Source organism: Nannospalax galili, unplaced genomic scaffold, assembly GCF_000622305.1.
Source record: "Nannospalax galili isolate Female #2095 unplaced genomic scaffold, S.galili_v1.0 scaffold2156, whole genome shotgun sequence".
In the NCBI taxonomy this organism is placed as follows: Eukaryota; Metazoa; Chordata; class Mammalia; order Rodentia; family Spalacidae; genus Nannospalax; species Nannospalax galili.
Window position 1 is genome coordinate 23,069 of NW_008338180.1, and position 13,534 is coordinate 36,602.

A 13,534-nucleotide genomic window follows, 5' to 3' on the forward strand; every position below is an offset into this window, starting at 1 on the left:
ACAACTCAGTCCTCAGACCAGGAGATGCAACAAGCAAGAGGATTTAATCGTTTGCGCAGACAGGCTCCTGCCTCACTCGGAGAGAGCAGCAGCCAAGAGCTCAGCCCACAGGCTTTTTTTAAAGGCAAAAACCACAAACGGGGACTGGCAGAAGTGGGAGGGGGAAGTTTCGGGTGATTTTCAGCTTGTACACAGAGCATGAAAAGGTCAGCTTTTTCTCAGCAGTTAGAATTATTTTACATTTTACTTTTTTGTACAGCTTTCCAGAATATTCTTTTCTTGGTCTGGGGGGACTTGGTTTGAATCTACTTTGACCTGGGGGGGCTTTAGTTTGATTCCATCATAGGCAAGCTAGCCTCAGCAGGGCCTGGTCAAGCACCTTTGTGATTCGCCATCCTTATCTGAAAGGCAATAGGGCACTAGTAAAGGGTAACCAGCTAGGAGGACTAGGAGATGGTTGTCTCAGGTTTCTTATGGCACTTCCATAGTGACCAGGAGAGGCAGTGAGGGACAGTGAAGAGGCTGCAGGAGTCAGTCAGATAGGAGAAGGTACTGTCCCGGCCCAGGGAGAGGCAGTTCCTCATAAGAAGGGACTTAACCTTTGTGAAGATCTCAGGGATGGGTAGATTGGACAGGACTTTGGGCCTGGGATGGTGCTTGAGAGGACAGCATCCAGGCAGCAGGACTGGGTGAATGCATGCTTTCTGCCCCTATCTCTAGCATGGAAGGCAGCCCTGCAGGCTAGGGCTTTTGAGCAAGGTAAAATATGAGCTGAGCCTTGAAAGGCTTCTTGGGAAGATTTTGCTTTTGATGCTGGGGATGGAAGCCAGGGCTTTGTGCATACTGAGGTCATACTTTACCCCTAAGCTACATCTCCAAACCTGGTCAGACTTTTAATGGGTGGAGAAAGGCATCACAGGCAGAGGAACAGGCACAGGTGGAGATGGTGCTGTTAGGCAGAGGCTGGAGGGGCAACGCTTGGATGGGCCGGACAGCGGCTGGTCACACTTCTCTTAGACACTGACCCTACATTGTTCTCTCCACTCTTATCTAAACTCTCAGTCCAGTGGGGGAAGGTTGAGAGTAAGGCCTGTTGGCCTTGGCTGAGCTGGCCTTGGCCTGTAGGTACCTGCTAACATGCTACCCTTCTTCTACAGGTGAAGGTGATGAGCCTGAAGCCTGAGGTGGCCCAGATCGACCTGTACATCCTTAGCCAGGCTGACCACTTCATTGGCAACTGTGTCTCCTCCTTCACTGCCTTTGTGAAGCAGGAGTGGGACCTTCATGGGAGGCAGTCCTCCTTCTTTGGGATGGACAGGACCCCTCAGCTGCGGGACAAGTTCTGATCCTGGCTAGAGCCCCCCAGCTAGCACCCAAGGGTGCTCCCAGGACTGCAAGTTCCTTTTCTCTCCTGTCAGAGATGGAGAACAGTACCAGGGGCTTCTTGGAAGGAGACATTCCAGCCCAGGGTTCAGGACCCCCAAACCCCACAGCCAGAGCAGTCCTTACCTCATGTGTTTCTGGGAATGCTCACACCACAGAACAGGTCACACTCTGACCTCTGGCCCACTGTGCTCTGAGCAGCCTACAGTGCTGAACTCTCTCTAGAGCAGTTATTTTATAAAGAGAATGATTTTTATAGGGTTTTTCTTGAGGGGTAAGGGGCAGGAATGAGGTTGAGATGATCTCATACAGCCCAAGCTGGGCTTGAGCTCCTTATCTTTCTGCCTTTACTTCCCAAGTGCTGGGATTACAGGAATGCACCAACACACCCAGCTGATTTTTACTTTTGATACAGAGTCATGACTACCTTGAACTCTTCTTGTTTTTAGAAAAATCAGTGAAGTTCATTAGCATATACACCTAAAGTGACCTTAACTAAATACAGATGAAGCCATGACTGGGTAGATCTATTGGCCATTTCTCCAGGGATCCCCCAAAGTGGCCCTCAGACTCATCCCCACTGTTAGGCCCCAGCCATTGTCATATACCAGCTCTTTGGGGCGAACACTAGGCAGACAGGAATCAGCAATTGCAGTGTTGTGGGATACTCCCTATATCCAGGGGAGGATAAAAGTCACTCCCACAGCATGTTCCCAACTGGCTGATCCTGTTATTACTCCTAGGCTCAGCCCCATTAGGGCCTCAGCATTTATCACTGGGGGCCAGGTCTGGTGGTCTGCCAGGGTACTCTGAAGGCTGCTCTCTCCAAGACCCCTGTCCTAGCCCCACATCATCTATTCCCCAAGGGGTATTTGCTAACTTTCTGACATGTAAGTGCCCAGGAGCCATCTGAAGTCCCAGGTTGGAAGCAAATGTCTGTCGATGCCCTGAGGTATTCCAGTCCTAAGGACTTTCAGCCTTGTGATGTTCTCACACTCCTGAGAGCCTGAGACTTTTAACCATATGCCTCTAAACCCTGTGTCTAACACCCATGGAACTTTGCCCTGCCACATACCTCCCTCAGCCTTCACACCTGCAGCTCCATGTAGGGGCTTATTCCTCTGTCGGGGAAGACTGGGTCCAAGGTCACAATAGGCTTTCTACACCAGAGTTGGCATTTACTGCTTAGAGCCTCTGCCCAGCTCTAGGCAGAAGGAACTACATAGAAAGGGCCTTTGTAGCAGGCAGAAGGAACTACATAGAAAGGGCCTTTGTAGCTTTCCTTCTTGGGAAGTGTGGGAGTTTTGATCTTGGTAGGTTCAGGGATGGCTTGTCTGTCCAGACTTGCTCTCTGCCTCACCCAGAGGAAGGGCCGCAGATAAGGGGGCCTCTGCACTCAACACCTCCTTGGAGTTCAGTTGCCAGGCCCTACATTACACAGGGCACAGGCTTAGAGACTGGGCTCCTGTGGCTATGCAGGCCATCCTGATTGGCACCATGTTCCTGCAGAGAACACCAGGGCTTTCTCCAGACTTGGCCATGCCTCTGGACAAGACTTTACTCAGGCCCAGCTTTCTCACCTGTAAGATGGTGGTAAATCTAGGGGCTTGTTAAAAGACTTCAGTCAGCTAACACAGGCACACTGTAAACCTGAAAACAGCAAGGCCCCTAGATGGTCATTGGTGTGACTGCTGCTTTCTGAATACCTGCTCCAAGCCAGGCACTGTGCTGAGTGCTTTTTGGGCATCCTGTTGAGTTTCCACCCAGGCCCTGGTATTAGCCTTCTTTTCCTGACGGAAAAAACGAATACTCAGAGAACTCTACTTTTCCCAAGGCTGCATGACTAGGGATGGTGAGCCAGGTCTGACCTCTCAAAGTCAGTTCTGTCAGCCATGTGCTCTGCTGCGTTGCCTCCCAGGATGCACCATGCACTGTGCACAGGGCTGTGGAGGCTGTAGGAAAAGGATCAGCCACTGGCTTCTACTGCATACCTGCTAGGGCCTTCCTGGAGCTAGCTCTAGGAGGAGCTCACACAAGAAAAAGGAAGCCCATATGTAGCTTCTGGCCCCTTGGATAGTTACCTAGTTCAACATTCATTTTGTGGGTATTTATTGATCACCTACTGTGTGCTGGACTCTGCTAGGTAGAAGGGGTGCAGCAGAGAAACAGTTCTCTCAAAGGATTTGCATTCTAGAAAGGAAAGCAAAGTAAGTGTACTGTGGAGGAAAGTGCTATGAGGAAAAATCAAAGGTACAGGGGAACAATTTTAAGTAAAAGTTTTCTTTAGGAGTGAAGGAGAAAACTCAAGACAACAAAGTAGCACATTCCCAGCGAAAGGATGGTGTGTGCCAAGGCCCCGGGGCTGGAATTTGTGCCTGTAAAGAGCAGCAAGGAGTCAGGGTAGCAGGTTGAGGGGCTGGGAGTAGTTGGTGACACTCACCTAGGCTTGTCTTCTTGGAGAGCACCAAAGGCCTTTCTTCACAGGTTCTGGACAGAAGAAGGGGAATCCAGTGATTGTGAAGGACCCTTTAGCAAGCAGGTGGAGAGGAAGTGGAGGGGGTGGGGATAGCAGAGACTGGTGTGCAACCAGGGTTGAGCAGTCAGGCTTCACGCACCTCTGCACTAGAATCCTCCCAAGAGGTAAAGACCGTTGTGCTGAGTGTGGTAGAAGATGGTCAGGTTCTGCGTATGTCAAGTTATTTTTATGACTCACTTTAAAAAGATACCAATCTTTATCATTCTAATCATGCAGTATTTACAGTTTAGTGTCTCAGTTTACTTAACAGCATATCATATTTCCCCTGTTAGCACATAGCCTGCGTAATTTTAATCCTATAAACTTCTAATTGAGAGGATTCCATAGTTTATGTATGGTTTGCCTTTTATGAGACCTGAATGCGTTCCCAGTTTTTTACTATTGTGATTTGAAAAATGTTACTTGCAAAGATCTGTATTTAAAATACAGATGAAAAAATTCCCAGAAGTGGATTTGTTAGATACAAGACTTAAAAATAAAATTCTTATCATGAAAAAATTTAAATAGGAACAAAAATTGTTAATAATAAACAGCTTGTAATTTTAACAATTGTCAGCCTTTTCCTGGTTGGTATCATTTACTCCCCCACTACCAGGTCTGTTTGTCCTCTGGAGTTTTCTTTTCTTTTGGTACATAATGTAGCTGAGGCTGGCCTTAAACTCCTGATCCTCCTGCCTTATCCTCCCAAGTGCTGGGGTTATAGACAAGAGTCACCACACATGGAGTTTTTAAAGCTTGTACGCATAGGTGCATAGGGAAGAGCCAACAGGGATGCTGCCACATGGGAAGGAGGGAGAGGAGCTCAGCATGCTGCCAGGGCTAGGGCCCGAGCCACAGGGACAAGTTGGCCTCATGACAGGGTTGTTCCTTTCCTGTACTTTGCCTCCAAATCCCAGGTGCTCGCCTTTCTGTGAATCCTACAGGACAAGGCAGCTTGCTGAGAGCCACCCACACCTGACAATACAAGTGGCTGGAGCAGAGGGCCCAGGAATCTGTATTTTTCATGAGCAACTACCTGGAGGAGCTACTTAGAAACACAGAATAGAGAATCCCAAGGACTGGAGAGATGACTCAGAAGAGCACTGTCTGTTCTTGCAGAGGACCAGGGTTCAGTTCCCAGCACCCATATGGTAGCTATCAGCCATCCATAACTCCAGTTCCAGGGGATCAGATGCCCTCTTCTGACCTCCATGGGCATTGCACAACATGGGTGCATTTACATACATGCAGGCAACACACTCATACATATAAAAATAATAAAGTATTTTTTAAAAACAATACATCCTCCCAGCCAGCCAAGCCTTGTGGCTCATGCTTATATAATCTCAACTACTTCAGAGACAGGCAACTTAATTGAGACCCTGCCTCAAAATGAAAAGGTTCGGGGGTCTTATGGCCATTGCATGCATGTGACACAGTTAACTACATGCAGGCAAAACACGCACAAAGTAGAAATAAAGATTTAAAAGTAGGTTTTAAGAAGCTGGGGGTGTAGCTCAGAATGTCTACTTGCTATAGGTAAGACCCTGGATTTAATCCCCAGTAATATAAGAAAAAAAAGGTAGTATTCCAGTTACACACTAGATTAATGGCAAAGCTGGGTCTTATACACAAGCCTTTGGATGACAAGCCTGGTGTATTTCCCAAAGGAACATCCAGTCTCAGACCCTCTTTTCATAGTTGAAGAAAGACAGGGTTCACTGCCATAAGTAGGCAGTTCTCTGCCTCTTCCTGTCCCCCAGCCCTACATCTTTGGCTCCAGGCCTTGGCCTCTCTAGTCCCCTAGAGGCAGAAGGGAGATCCTTCCCAGTAGACTAAGTACTCAGGGTTCCTGTTTGTTCTCTGGCTACAGCTGGGAAGATGGTCTCACCTGGAGCAAACAGCATGGGAAAGTCAGGGGAGGTAGAAAGGAAACTTCTGGAAAGGCACTGTGTAGAGGGTTGCCAGAGTCACTCCCAAGACCGCTTCGGCCCCCTGCCAAGGCCCTCCAAGACTCCCAAAGCATTTTGAGGCACAATTCTGTGATTCTTCTGACAGTCCTGTGTCCACTGATGGCTCACAGTTGAAGAAACAGCTTCAGAAAGGGTGTGTGGCTTCCTGAGATGGTATCGCAGTTATCACTACACACCTGCGGTGTGTCAGCTTTGATGGCAATGTTAGCTCTCCCAATGAGCCTACAAAGCAGAATGGAGTGAAGTTACATTCAAGCTTAAACTGCAACCAGCATTAGTATGTACAATTTTTTAAAAATATTTTACTATTTTTATTTGTTTTTATTTTATGTGTATACGTGTATTGCCTGCATGTAAGTAAGTGTACCAAATCGTGCAGTGCCTGTGGAGGACAGAAGAGGCTGTCAGATCCCCTGGAACTGGAGTTACAGACAGTTGTTAGTTGTCATGTGGGTGCTGGGATTCAAACACGGGTCTTCTGCAAGAACATTCAGTGTTGTTAACCACTGAGCCATCTCTCTAGCCCCAGTATGTACAATTTTTAAGTTTGTAATGTGTCTGGTAAAAATTAGTTGAGCCGGGTATGGTGGCGCATGCCTTTAATCCCAGCACTCCGGAGGCAGAGGCAGGCGGATCTCTGTGAGTTCAAGACCAGCCTGGTCCACATAGTGAGTTCCAGGACAGCTGGGGCTACAGGGAGACCCTGTCTCAAAAAGACAAAAAAAAAAAAAAATTAACATCCCATCATACATACCCACATGCAAACACCACAAACCACACACACAAAGAGAAAAAAAACTGGGTGTGGTAGTATACTGAGGAGGCAGAAACAAGAAGATTGCTGTGTTTGAGCCCAGTCTGGCCCTCATAGTAATTTCCAGGCCAGTCTGGGCTACATAGTGAGACCCTATCTCAAAAAACTGAAAACAGCAACAAAAAGCAAGCAAACAGGCAGAAAGAAAATAAATTTGGTCTCCATACTCTTGGACTTGACTTTAAGGTGAGATGAGGCTGCTGAAGACTTGTCTCTCTCTTACAGATGCAAAGCCAGACCTTCCCATGGGCCAGTGACCTGTTTGAATTGTACAGTAGCCTGTGGCTGAGCTGGATTTATCTGAAGCCTCCCAGGCTGCACGCACATAGCCGACACAGTACAGCATCCAAGTGGAAATCCAAGTGTTCAGATCTAAGTCCACTTTCTTCTCTCTATGCTACATGAAAACTCAGTGAAGCAGACGGTGCAGGGGACAGCCATGGTACTGGGAAGAGGAAACACACACTTTGGAAGACCATATGCCCTGTCAATAAAATTACTTTTTGAGCTTCCAGTTCCACTTCTAGAAATACCCTTTGTTAGGGTTAAAAACAGCAACTATTAATGTCTCCAAGTAAGTTAAATGGATTTTCTCTATTGTCTGTTCATAGGATGGACTATGCAGCAGATAATGAGAACAAAAATTATCTATATATCTCTAAGGTGGAAAAAAAGTGTGTGTGTTTTAAGAGCCAGGAAGTACATTTTATATTTTTTTAAAAATAGAGAGGGGCCAGGCCAGAAATGGTGGTGCATTTCTTTAATCTCAGCACATGGTAGAGGCAGGAGGATCTCTTGTGAGTTTGAAGCCAGCCTGCCCTACATAGACAGTTCCAGAGCAGCTAGAGCTACCAAAAAAGGGTGGACTGGAGAGATGGCTCAGCATTAAGACCACTGGTTGCTGTTGTAGAGTACCCAGGCTTGGTTCCCAGCAACTACATGGCAGCTAACAACCATCTGAAACTTCAGTATCAAGGGATCTGATGCCCTCTTCTGACCTCTGTGGGCATTTCATGCATGGATGTACTTGTATATGTGCAGACAAAACACTCACAGACATAAAAATAAATAGGGACTGGAGAGATGATCCAGCAGTTAAGAACATTTACTGCTGGGGGCTAGAGAGATGGCTCAGTGGTTAAGAGCACTGACTACTCTTGCAGAGGACAGGGTTAAAAACAGCAACTATTAATGTCTCCAAATAAGTTAAATGGGTTTTCTCTATTGTCTGTCCATAGGATGGACTATGCAGCAGATGATGAGAACAAAAATTATCTACATATCTCTAAGGTGGAAAAAAAATGTGTGTGTGTTTTAAGAGCCAGGAAGTACATTTTATATTTTTTTTAAAAATAGGGGCCAGGCCAGGCATGGTGGTGCAGTTCTTTAATCCCAGAACTTGGGAGGTAGAGGCAGGAGGATCTCTTGTGAGTTTGAGGCCAGCCTGCCCTACATAGACAGTTCCAGAGCAGTTAGAGCTACCAAAAAAGGGTGGACTGGAGAGATGGCTCAGCATTAAGAGCACTGGTTGCTGTTGTAGAGTACCCAGGCTTGGTTCCCAGCAACTACATGGCAGCTAACAACCATCTGAAACTTCAGTATCAAGGGATCTGATGCCCTCTCCTGACCTCTGTGGGCATTTCATGCATGGATGTACTTGTATATGTGCAGACAAAACACTCACAGACATAAAAATAAATAGGGACTGGAGAGATGATCCAGCAGTTAAGAACACTGGCTCCTCTTCCAGAGGACTCAGGTTCAGTTCCCAACAGTCATATAGTGGCTAACAACCATCTGTAACTCCAGTTCCAAGGGATCTGACACCCTCTTCTGGCCTCCACAGGTTTGCATGCATGTGGTATAATTACATACATGCAGGCAAAATATTCATATATATTAAATAAATAAATAATTTTTAATAAAACCAAAAATAGAGGCTGGAGAGATGGCTCAGAATGTAAGAGCTCTGGCTGCTCTTGCAGAAGACCTGGTTTTGAATCCCGGTACCCACATGGTGGTTAACAACTGTTCCTAACTCCAGTTCCAGGAGATTCAACAAGCTTTTCTGGCCTCAGTGGGCATTGCACGCCAGGAGTGCACTTACACATATGCAGGCAGTACACTCATACACATAAACTAAAAGCGACTTTTTTAAATTTAAAAATAAAACCAAAAATGTGTACACATGCATACATACATACACACACACACATACACATAGAGAGAACGAGAGAGGGATAGCTCAACAGGTAAAGACACTTGCCACCAAGTCTCATGACCTGAATTTGATCCCTAGAACTCATGTGGTAGGAGGTAAAAGGAGAGAGATACTGATTCCGGAAAGTTGCCCTGACCTCCTCATGTTTGTCATGGTGCACGTACACACACACACACACATACACACACACACACACACACACACACACAGGGTAAATAATTGGCCTGGGGAGATGGCTCAAATTGGTAAGTACTTGCCACACGAGCATGAGAACCTAAGTTTGATCCCTATCACCCATTAAAAAAAATCTGGGTGCCTCTGTGCACCTGTAATCCCAGTGCTGGAGTGGCAGAGACAAGAAGATCCAAGGGGCATACCAGGCAGCTAATCTAGCTCTCAGTGAGCTCCAGGTTCAGTGAGAGACCCTGTCTCAAAAAAAGAAAAAAAAGGGCCCGGGTGTGGTGGTGCACGCCTTTAATCCCAGCACTCGGGAGGCAGAAGCAGGCAGATCTCTGTGAGTTCAAGGCCAGCGTGGTCTACATAGTGAGTTCCAGGACAGCTGGGGCTACAGGGAGACCTTGTCTCAAAAAAAAAAAAAAGAAAAGAAAAAAACCAAAAAGACCAAAAAAAGAAAAGGAAAAAAGTAGAGACCAATGGAGAAGACACCTGGCACCAGCCTCTGGCCTTCACCACACATGTATGTGTGCACATACCTACAGACATCCAAAACACAGAGCATCAAGAAAGAAGCATAGAAGCTGGAGAGATGGCTCAGAAGTTAAGAGCACTTGCTGTTCGTGCAGAGGACCTGAGTTTGTTTACTAGCACCCATGTCATGGATGGCTCACAATCACCTGTAACTCTAGCTCCATGGGATCCAATACCTTCTGTCCTCCAAGGGTACCTGCACACATGTGCACAGATACACACAGGTTTTAGGGTTTTTTTGGGTTTTTTTTGTTGTTGTTTGTACTTTTTGAGACAGGGTCTCCCTATAGTCCTAGTTGGCCTGGGACTCACTATGTAGCCCAGGCTGGCCTTGAACTCACAGAGATCTGCCTGCCCCTGCCTCCCAAGTGCTGGGACTAAAGGAGTGTGGCACCATGCCCTGCTGTGTATGAAAACTTTAAAAATTAATTAAGCAGAATGCAGACAGACTAAGTGAATTTCAGCTAGCTGAGGCCATACAGGAAGACTCAGAGAGGAGCTGGGGATGGGCTGGAATTTTCAACAGAATGAGAAAAGAGCTGGAAAGCCAACTCTTGTGACTGTTCCCAGCACTTCTGAAGCCATCTGACATCAAAGAAGCAAAAGCATCCCACCTCCAAATTCTGAGGACTATCAGATGGTCCAGTGAGTTGCCACTTTATTAGACCCAGGTTTTCAGAAAGACTGGGCTGTCCTCCACAGGTCCTGGTGGTGATGCTTCTTCAGATCTGCTGAGTCACACCCCTGGGGGTGAGGCTTCTGGGAAATGCTTTATGTTGTTGCCCTCCTCAGTGTTTACCTGGTGATGCTTGAGGTCCAGGGCTGCTGATCTAGAGGATTAGATGCAGAAACCTGCCAAACCTGCCTGCCTTCCACTGGGCATTTCAAAGGGGAAAAGTCCCAACCCTGGAATTTCAATTAATTCTGACAATTAAATCCAGAGTGCAGGATTTGCCATCTGGTGATGGATGGGTATTCCAGTCAACTCCAGTTAGGAGAGGAGAGTTGGGGAGGAAAGCATCTTCTCAGTGTGGCACCATGCCCTGCTGTGTTTTAAAACTTTAAAAATTAATTAAGCAGAATGCAGACAGACTAAGTGAATTTCAGCTAGCTGAGGCCATACAGGAAGACTCAGAGAGGAGCTGGGGATGGGCTGGAATTTTCAACAGAATGAGAAAAGAGCTGGAAAGCCAACTCTTGTGACTGTTCCCAGCACTTCTGAAGCCATCTGACAACAAAGAAGCAAAAGCATCCCACCTCCAAATTCTGAGGACTATCAGATGGTCCAGTGAGTTGCCACTTTATTAGACCCAGGTTTTCAGAAAGACTGGGCTGTCCTCCACAGGTCCTGGTGGTGATGCTTCTTCAGATCTGCTGAGTCACACCCCTGGGGGTGAGGCTTCTGGGAAATGCTTTATGTTGTTGCCCTCCTCCGTGTTTACCTGGTGATGCTTGAGGTCCAGGGCTGCTGATCTAGAGGATTAGATGCAGAAACCTGCCAAACCTGCCTGCCTTCCACTGGGCATTTCAAAGGAAAAGTCCTAACCCTGGAATGAACCACGAATTTCAATTAATTCTGACAATTAAATATAGAGTGCAGGATTTGCCATCTGGTGATGGATGGGTTTTCCAGTCAACTCCAGTTAGGAGAGGAGAGTTGGGGAGGAAAGCATCTTCTCTGTCAGGCTAGCTACTGTACATTGTTAGGCTTCTTTGAGGTGAACAGAAAGTGAGTATAAGAGCTCAGCTCTTAGGCCAGGCGTGATGGCACACACCTTTAGTCCCAACACTCAGGAGGCAGAGGCAGGCAGATCTCTGCGAGTTCAAGGCCGGCCTGGTCTACATAGTGAGTTCCAGTACAGCTGAGGCTACAGGGAGACCCTGTCTCAAAAAGACAAAAAAAAAAAAAAAAGCTCAGCCCTTGGGCTGGAGAGATGGCTCAGCGGTTAAGAACACTGGTTATGCTTGCAGAAGACCCAGGTTTGAATCCCAGTACCCACATGGCAGCTAACAGCTCTCCGTAACTCCAGTCCCAGGGGATCCAACGGCCTCTTCTGACCTCCTCGGGCATTGCAGGAGAGGTGCACTTACCTACACGCAGGCAGTACACACATACACATAAAATAAAAATAAATTTTTAAAAAAAAGAGCTCAACTCTTCCTCAGTCCAGCGCTCCCTTCCATTCCGCCATCCCCTCGTGTTTCTAGAAGATCTGTGCTATTTCAGGACAGTGTTTCCCTGCCTTGGTTCTTCCAAGACCCAGCATCTCCATTTTGGCCTAATCCATAACCCACCATCACATCCCTTAATTTCTTTTTTAAAGTATTCTGTTTACTTATGAATTTGACCCCATCCTTAAGCAGAGAAAGGTTTGATCATCTAGCTGCATATCCCATCCTACAATGCAAAAGAAAGGACCTAAATTTCTGCTAACCGAGCCCCGGGCACTTGCCAAGGCCCCCCAGTTGAGGGCACTTAATGGTACCTGGGAGGCTTGCCAGGGAGAGGCTTTGGAGGAAGTCCATGCTGCTGCCAGCTGTCCACTCAGGAAGACAACCCACATCTTCCCACGGCCTCCAGACTAGACCGGCTCTTGGACTGCAGCATTCAGCACTTTGTTTTTGAGATAAGGTCTCACTGTGTAGCCCTGGATAGTCTAGAACTCACTGTGCAGACCAAGCTGAACTTGAACTTGCAGTGATCCTCCTGCCTCTTCTTCTCACAAGCCAAAATTACAGGTGTGCACCACCACTCCCTGTTTTAAAGTGTGTGTGTGTGTTGTATATAATATGTATGTTATGTATAATATATATGGAGATCAGAGGGAAAGCTCAGGCTTTCCACTTTATTTGAAATGGGGTTCCTCTTTTTATTCACTACTGCATACTAGCTAATCTCTGTGTTTAAGGCAATTCTCCTGCCTCTGCCTTCCATCTCCTGGGAGGGGCTCACTGGGATCATAGATGGCATACAATTGTTTTGGGTTGGTTTTTTTTTTTTTGGTCTTTGTGAGACAGGGTCTCCCTGTAGCCCCAGCTGTCCTACTGAGATTACAGGTGCATCCTGTCATACCAGCTTTATTTTTTACATGGGTCTGGGGATTAAACTCAGGTCCTTATACTGGAATAGCAAGCATTTTACCAACTGAGGCATTGTCCTAGCTCCAGATTATTTTTAACAGAACATAAAAATTGTACATGTGGCCAACAAGATGGCTCAGTGGGAAAAGGTACTTGAAGAGAAAGTCTGGCCCCTGAGTTCAAGTCCTGGAACCCAGGTAAAGGTGAAAAAACTGACTCCACAAAGCTGTCCTTTGACCTCTACACACTTGTGATAGCATCCAGCACCCCATCATAACCACCCCGTCATACACCACCCCATCATACACCACTCCATCATGCACCACCCCATCATGCACAACCCCCATCATATACAACCCCATCATACACCACCTCATCATACACCACCCCATCATGCACAACCCCCATCATATACAACCCCATCATACACCACCTCGTCATGCACAACCCCCATCATACACCACCTCATCATACACCACCTCATCATACACCACCTCATCATACACCATTCCATCATGCACAACCCCATCATACACCACTTCATCATACACCACCCCATCATGCACAACCCCCATCATACACAATAAGTAAATTTGGAGGGTTTAAATTTTTTATTTTTATTTTATGTGTATGAGTGTATTGCTTGCATGTATGTGATTTGTTTTTACCTAAAAATACTCAAATTTAAATCTTTTTTGTAAAATGGAGATAAAGGTCAAATTTGGCTTTAGAGGAGAAAATGAAACAAAGTATTTCTTAGATATTCACTTAAACATTTAAAAATAAAATCTTTATTATTTATTTTATTTTTTTAAAATTTATTTTGGTCTTTTTGAGAT

The 13,534-nt window shown here is 46.3% G+C and overlaps 1 pseudogene; it reads left to right on the forward strand.

Moving 5' to 3' along the window:
* LOC103734133 overlaps nucleotides 1–7,199 on the forward strand; it is a 26,215-nt pseudogene extending 19,016 nt beyond the window's left edge.
* The last annotated feature ends 6,335 nt before the right edge of the window (nucleotides 7,200–13,534 follow it).